We start from the raw sequence: 7,955 nt of genomic DNA on the forward strand, positions 1-7,955 counted from the left end.
TTGTTGCAGCAATTTACCATCTACCTTGTTTATTGTGATACGTGAAAAGTGTTGCAACTTTTGGTGCTTTTTTAGGCAAAATCATGATTTCGATGTTGATTTCGCTGAAATCACGAAATGAGATGATTTCATTTTTGTATGCGAAATCATGTTAAATTTTGCTTGATTCCGCGCGAAATCACGAAACGGCGCCGAATGTAAACCAAACATTACTTAAGTGCAGTACACATAGTCAGTTTTGAATGTCGATATTTCGCAATTATCGATAACTGTCAAACCGTCCAGCAACACCTGCGTGAAGTTAGCAACCATGGTTTAATAAGAAAGGTTAGCCAAAGCTTTATGTCAATTTAAATTTTTTCATTCGAGTATGCCTAAAACTTCAAAACAATATAAACAAACTGTGTATGTATGTATGTATGTGTGGTGTTTGAATAATATGCCAAACAATTTTAAAAACAATCGAATTCAATGATTTTTAAAATTGTTTTTAAACCATTTGTATGGAAGAAATTGGTGAGATTTGCATTGAAACAATCGGTTTATCATATTCACAACTCGATTATGTGGAGAAAACTTAACTCTTCATTCATTTTTCGCGTTTTTTATAAAATGCTCAAAAAATACATTGTAAACAAACCCACTTGTTGCTTTTATTTTGAAGTTTTAGGAATTCAAGGAAAACAAGGGTTCTATAGATTTTTTTCATTTAAATCTACCTCTTTACTTATACCATGTTAGCAACGAAAGTTAGCAACGATAACAGAAGTTATCGAAAAATACAGGGCGACACAGAACGCCCAAAATTTGCATTTAATTCCTTTTTTTCCAACTGTGGGGACGAAAAATAGCTACGAATATAAAAATTTAATTTATATATTAATTAAAAAATAAGCTCCAATGTATAAACGTACACAAGAAACTAAACATAAAAGGAAAGAAGGAGTCCTCCCGAGCATTTTGGCACATTCCATATGTTCCACGTCAGTTTTTTGTAGAACAAAGTTTCCAATTTTCTGGTTTCCAACTGGTGGTCAGAACAGAAAACTGGCTCTGGAAGCCACAATATAAAAACGTACACAAAAGTCTCAACGGAATATGATAGAGGGAGACTTTATGAGCATTTTGGCATACTCCATATGTTCCAGGTCAGTTTTTTGTAGAACAAAGTTTCCAATTTTCTGGTTTCCAACTGGTGGTCAGGACAGAAAACTGGCTCTGGAAGCCACAATATAAAAACGTACACAAAAGTCTCAACGGAATATGATAGAGGGAGACTTTACGAGCATTTTGGCATACTCCATATGTTCCAGGTCAGTTTTTTGTAGAACAAAGTTTCCAATTTTCTGGTTTCCAACTGGTGGTCAGAACAGAAAACTGGCTCTGGAAGCCACAATATAAAAACGTACACAAAAGTCTCAACGGAATATGATAGAGGGAGACTTTATGAGCATTTTGGCATACTCCATATGTTCCAGGTCAGTTTTTTGTAGAGCAAAGTTTCCAATTTTCTGGTTTCCAACTGGTGGTCAGGACAGAAAACTGGCTCTGGAAGCCACAATATAAAAACGTACACAAAAGTCTCAACGCCAAATGAAAGAGGGAGTCCTCGCGAGCATTTTGGCGTACTCCATATGTTCCAGGTCAGTTTTTTGTAGAACAAAGTTTCCAATTTTCTGGTTTTCAACTGGTGGTCAAAATTTGCGCCAAATTCTTCTTCTTCGCCATCCACTTTGTGCTGTGAACTTCTTCTTATTGATAATCTGTGCATACACAATAGAGTTGTACAATCTAGTTCATTTGAAAGATCTAGTTCAATAGCTCAGCTCTTAAAACTGAACTAGGTCAGTAATCTAGTTCATAGTTCACTGTCCAGTTCAATCATTCGGATCAAAATCGTTCACCGGCTCTTAATCGGTCGTTTGATGAAAACGCATACATACACCAAATACAAACAAATGATTTATATAAATTTAACTACTCCATTACAAAAATATTACATTTGCATAGTTTTATTGCATTCTTAAAGAAAGATTTATTAATTTTAGAAAAATCATCCTTCATTTAGGTGGCTGGCAAAAAATCGTATGTTGTGTGTGTGTCTAGATATTGTCATTGCAAAAAAGCTTTGTGTGTGTGTGTGTGTTTCTTTTTATTTTTTCCCTTTTTTTCTATCCAAAAAGTCAGATTGAATCTGGATTCGACATATTGTAATATGTCATGATTCGTATGTTTTTGTAGAAATCTTCATTTTCGGACAGCTATTCCATGTACCTTGATCCAAAACATAAACAAACTGATCACATTACAAAGGCATCATAGACGACGCCGTCACTTTATATATTTGTGAACGACATGTTGAACTAGATTGTGAATCGTTCGTTGATCGTACGGTCACCGACTGATTATAGTTCAGTGAACTATTGAACTATAATGAACTATATCGACTGATCTAGTTCATACGCTCTTTTCAATGAATCGTTCAATTGAACTAGTTCGTTCATGAACTATACAACTCTAATACACAATTTGCTACAAAACAACGTACTTTCTTCTATTCTTGTATTCTAGCCCCTCTTTTATAATAATAATATACATATATTTATAAAATGGAAATAAATTAGTGATCGTTTTAGCATGTGGCATAATTCGTGTTTACATTAGAACTTTTGCAGGATTTACTAAATGCAGTGCAATGTAAAACCGAAAGCACAATAAACAAAAAAGTTTTGCGTCATTAACCCCCTGTTTTTGTAACTATTTTTTGTTCGTTCGTCTATATTCGTAATAATTTAGGCATCCATAGCTCAGCCCCCAGATGACATACGCACCTAATTTTTTGTAGACGCGTTCCATATGTAGTTGAGAAACCCTCTTAAAAAAAATCTGTGCTCTACATTTGCGCTGAGGCGAGTAAATCGATCTACAAAATTTGACAGTTCGTGTGAGAAGAATAAAAACTTTTACAAAAACAGGGGGTTAAGGCTTGTATTTTGGTGACAAGATAAAAAGTTAATTTTTCACCTAAATACAAGGTCTATAGCAGAAATCGGAATTAGCATTCAAAATAGTTTATATTCTTCTAATAGTTTGTTTGCAATTATATTATGAAAAATGTACAAAAATGCCTTTATAGCACGGTCACATTAGAGTTTTTTTGCCGGGTTAACCCACTTCATGAAGATTTATTTGACCTTTGCGCTATCGAGTTGACATTTGAAACCCAGTGGGTTTATTAAATCCTGTTAAGTGTAACCGGGGTATTAGCTTGAACTGTAAAACGCGTTTTACACTTTTAATGCAGATGTTTTGGAAATTTAAACGCTTTTTACATTTAAGACGTTATATAAAACATGCATCATTTAAGTTGTCAGTTCCATACAATAACTGTGAAATAAATGACGTAAACTCCCAAAACACCTGTTTTAAGTGCAAGTGTAAAAGGCGTTTTGCCTCATTTATTTGAAAGATATGCTTCTTATACTACGTTTACATTTACGAAATCCACTCGACTACAACTGTCACTTCCATTGCTCAAACGTCAGATGAGTTTTCATTTGATGTATGTATACGCAAAGGAAATGACAGTTGAAATCGAGTGGATTTCGTAAATGTAGTATTAATCTTGGTTTAGACAAAACACTTATATGCTTCGTTTACATTAACGAAATCTACTCGATTTCAACTGTCATTTCCTTTGCGTATACGTCAAATAAAAACTCATCTGAAATCCATTGATTTCATTTGACGTTTAAGCAATGGAATTGACATTTTAAATCGAGTGGACTTCGCAAATGTAAACTTACTATTACCATGATTAATTACATTAAAGTACGTTTATATATAATCGGATTTAACAAACTCACTAAGCTTTAAATGTCATTTTCATTGCTTATATTTCAAATAAGTCCTCAAAAAGAAGAAAGTCTATAATATAAACATGACTTTATCTCGATTTATTTTAAATCCACTTCTTTTCCTAAATCAAATAAATTCGCTTGATTTCAAATGTTAATTCCATTGCGTATACGTCAAATAAATCCATTGAATTCCAATTGGAGCAATGGAATTGACAGTTGAAGTCGAGTGGATTTCGTAAATTTAAACGTAGTATAAGAAACGATTGTTGTTTATAAAATTATTAATATAACCGGATATAACAAACCCACTGGGTTTTAAATGTCAATTCCATTGGTTATATGTCAAACAAATCTTCACAAAGAAGGTTAACCCGGCAAAAAGGCTCTAATGTGTACGGCGTTTAATGCACTTAATAATGGTAATAGTAATACTATTGGTCTGTTCCTTTACTTTTGAAAATAGTAAAACCGGCAAAAGTAGTAAAAATTGTAAACTAGTCCCATATGAATTGTACGGTGTCTGAAGTAAAGGAACGCTTTTCGAGTAAAAAGTGGTAAAACTTTAAGATTCTAGCACGTAAAGGAACAGAGCTTATGTTTACATTTACGAAATCCACTCGATTACATCTGTCAATTCCTTTGTGTATACGTCAAATGAAAACTCATCTAAAATCGATTGGATTTCATTTGACGTTTGACCAATGGAATTGACAACTGAAATCGAGTGGATTTCGTAAATGTAAACATAGTATAAGTTTACATTTGCGAAATCCACTCGATATAAACTGTCAATTCCATTGCTTAAACGCCAATGAAATCCAATGGATTTCAGATGAGTTTTCATTTGACGTATACGCAAAGGAATTGACAGTTGAAATCGAGTGGATTTCGTAAATGTAAACGAAGCATATAGTGTTTTGTCTAAAGCAAGATTAAAGCTCTGTTCCAGAACTAAAAAGTTTTTACAATTTTTACCACTTTTACGCATTTTGCGTTCCCGTACACAAAATTTATATGAAAATCGTTTACGACTTTTACAACTTTTACGACTTTTACCACTTTATAAAGTACGGGAACAGGCCATAATACTACGTTTACGAAATCCACTCGATTTCAACTGTCATTTCCTTTGTCCGTGTTTAGACACACGGGAAAGTAAATTCAGTTTTTAGGCAATAGGGGGTAGGAAAGAGTATTGAGGAGCTCTTTCCTCTCCGCTCTCTCCCAAAAACTCAATTTACTTTCCCGAGAAATTTGTGTGTCTAAACACAGACTTTGCGTATACATACATCAAATGAAAACTCATCTGACGTTTGAGCAATGGAAGTGACAGTTGAAGTCGAGTGGATTTCGTAAATGTAAACGTAGTATAAGAAGCATATCTTTCAAATAAATGATGCAAAACGCCTTTTACACTTGCACTTAAAACAGGTGTTTTGGGAGTTTACGTCATTTATTTCACAGTAATTGTATGGAACTGACAACTTAAATGATGCATGTTTTATATAACGTCTTAAATGTAAAAAGCGTTTAAATTTCCAAAACATCTGCATTAAAAGTGTAATGCCAAGTTTACACTTTCGCTCTAAACTCCACTGGATTTCACGAAATCCTGAAATACACCCCGGTGTTTACACTTATTTTTTGTTGATTTCAAGCATATCACAATAATCAAGGTAGATGCAAATGCGCAGCTGATCGAACATGAATTTTCGAAAAAATTTGTTGTAAATTGAATTAATCATCAAACATTTACGACAATATAGAACTTTACTGCTTTATTTCGAAAATGATCGTAAAATTATCTATATATCGTATTAATTGTTTATAATACTAAGAAATTTAAAACTAAAAAATGATTTTATCATTGAGACATTATAATAATAAATTTTGATACATAAAATTTGTGTTCAGAAACTGCAAAATATTACTACTTGCAGTATTTTCCCCGTTTAGTGCTAGAAATGCGTTCCAGTACTCCGAAATCTAGCAAGACTTGCACTTGATTTTGAATAAAAGCCTCTTCTCCTGTTCTCTGCTATAAAAATTTGGCCAAGTAAAAACTAGCAGCATGTTTTTTTGCATCTGAACACGATGGCTAATACGCTGATTTTGGCATTTTTGCTGGAGTTTTTGCAATTTCCGTCATTTTTTCGTTCCCGTATTTTTTAAGAAATTTGTATGGGGAAGCAATTTTTGACAATTCGGTCTATTTTCTAACATTACCATTAAAAAAAGTACGTGAACACAATGAAAAATAGCATTGTAACAATGTAATTTAATATTTTTTCACGTTGTTTACAAATTTTGATATTAACATATTTTGTTCCAGCAATTCGCACATCTACCTTGTTTATTGTGATACGTGAAAAGTGTTGCAACTTTTGGTACTTTTTTAGGCAAAAGCAAGGTTGTATATCATGTGTACTGTGATTTCGATGTTGATTTCGCTGAAATCACGAAATAAGATGATTTCATTTTTGTATGCGAAATCATGATAAATTTTGCATGATTCCGCGCGAAATCACGAAACGCCTTCGAAATCACGAAAAGACGCCGAATGTAAACCAAACATAAAACGCGTTTTACAGTTCAAGCTAATACCCCGGTTACACTTAACAGGATTTAATAAACCCACTGGGTTTCAAATGTCAACTCGATAGCGCAAAGGTCAAATAAATCTTCATGAAGTGGGTTAACCCGGCAAAAAAACTCTAATGTGACCGTGCTATAAAGGCATTTTTGTACATTTTTCATAATTTAATTGCAAACAAACTATTAGAAGAATATAAACTATTTTGAATGCTAATTCCGATTTCTTGCTATAGACCTTGTATTTAGGTGAAAAATTAACTTTTTATCTTGTCACCAAAATACAAGCCTTAAATGACGCAAAACTTTTTTGTTTATTGTGCTTTCGGTTTTACATTGCACTGCATTTAGTAAATCCTGCAAAAGTTCTAATGTAAACACGAATTATGCCACATGCTAAAACGATCACTAATTTATTTCCATTTTATAAATATATGTATATTATTTTTATAAAAGAGGGGCTAGAATACAAGAATAGAAGAAAGTACGTTGTTTTGTCGCAAATTGTGTATGCACAGATTATCAATAAGAAGAAGTTCACAGCACAAAGTGGATGGCGAAGAAGAAGAATTTGGCGCAAATTTTGACCACCAGTTGAAAACCAGAAAATTGGAAATTTTGTTCTACAAAAAACTGACCTGGAACATATGGAGTGTGCCAAAATGCTTACAAGGACTCCCTCTTTCATATTCCGTTGAGACTTTTGTGTACGTTTTTATATTGTGGCTTCCAGAGCCAATTTTCTGTGTTGACCACCAGTTGGAAACTAGAAAATTGGAAACTTTGTTCCACAAAAAACTGACCTGGAACATATGGAGTATGCCAAAATGCTCATAAGGATTCCCTCTTTCATATTCCGTTGAGACTTTTGTGTACGTTTTTATATTGTGGCTTCCAGAGCCAATTTTCTGTGTTGACCACCAGTTGGAAACTAGAAAATTGGAAACTTTGTTATGTGGACTGGAGAATATGTATCACGGCGTATGGTCATCTAAGGTGTTGAGTATGACGCTTTTGAATTGCGCTCCGGCTCGGCCCATCATACTCACTCATCCACAAACAATCTGGTTGTATCACAAAGAATAATGAAACATAAATGAATCGTGTATCGTTGCACGGGGTTATGACTGTGGTTGTAGGGACACCAGGTGGTAGTGGTCCCCTTTTTGCCCTCCCAATGGATTCCGACGAATCCCCATATGGGCCACACTGAACATGCAAACCCCCATAAATATCTCGACTGAACCTTTTTACCTTATTACTTTACCTTCTTATACAAGAAATTACTCCATGGTATTCATTTCAAATCCAGATGTACATAACACACTTTATTTCAGAACGCTCGAAAGCCATCCATAAATTCAAGAAAAATAAAAGATGTAAACAATATTATAAATGTTAAATTTATCCATGGGATAAATATTTGGAAATAACTTTTGAATTTAGAAATGTTTATATATATGCTTTGCTTAACTGATTCTTCTATTAATTCAAGTAAAAATA

This window comes from Musca autumnalis, unplaced genomic scaffold (genome assembly GCF_047663935.1).
Source record: "Musca autumnalis isolate F117 unplaced genomic scaffold, ASM4766393v1 scaffold_2, whole genome shotgun sequence".
NCBI classification, from domain to species: Eukaryota; Metazoa; Arthropoda; class Insecta; order Diptera; family Muscidae; genus Musca; species Musca autumnalis.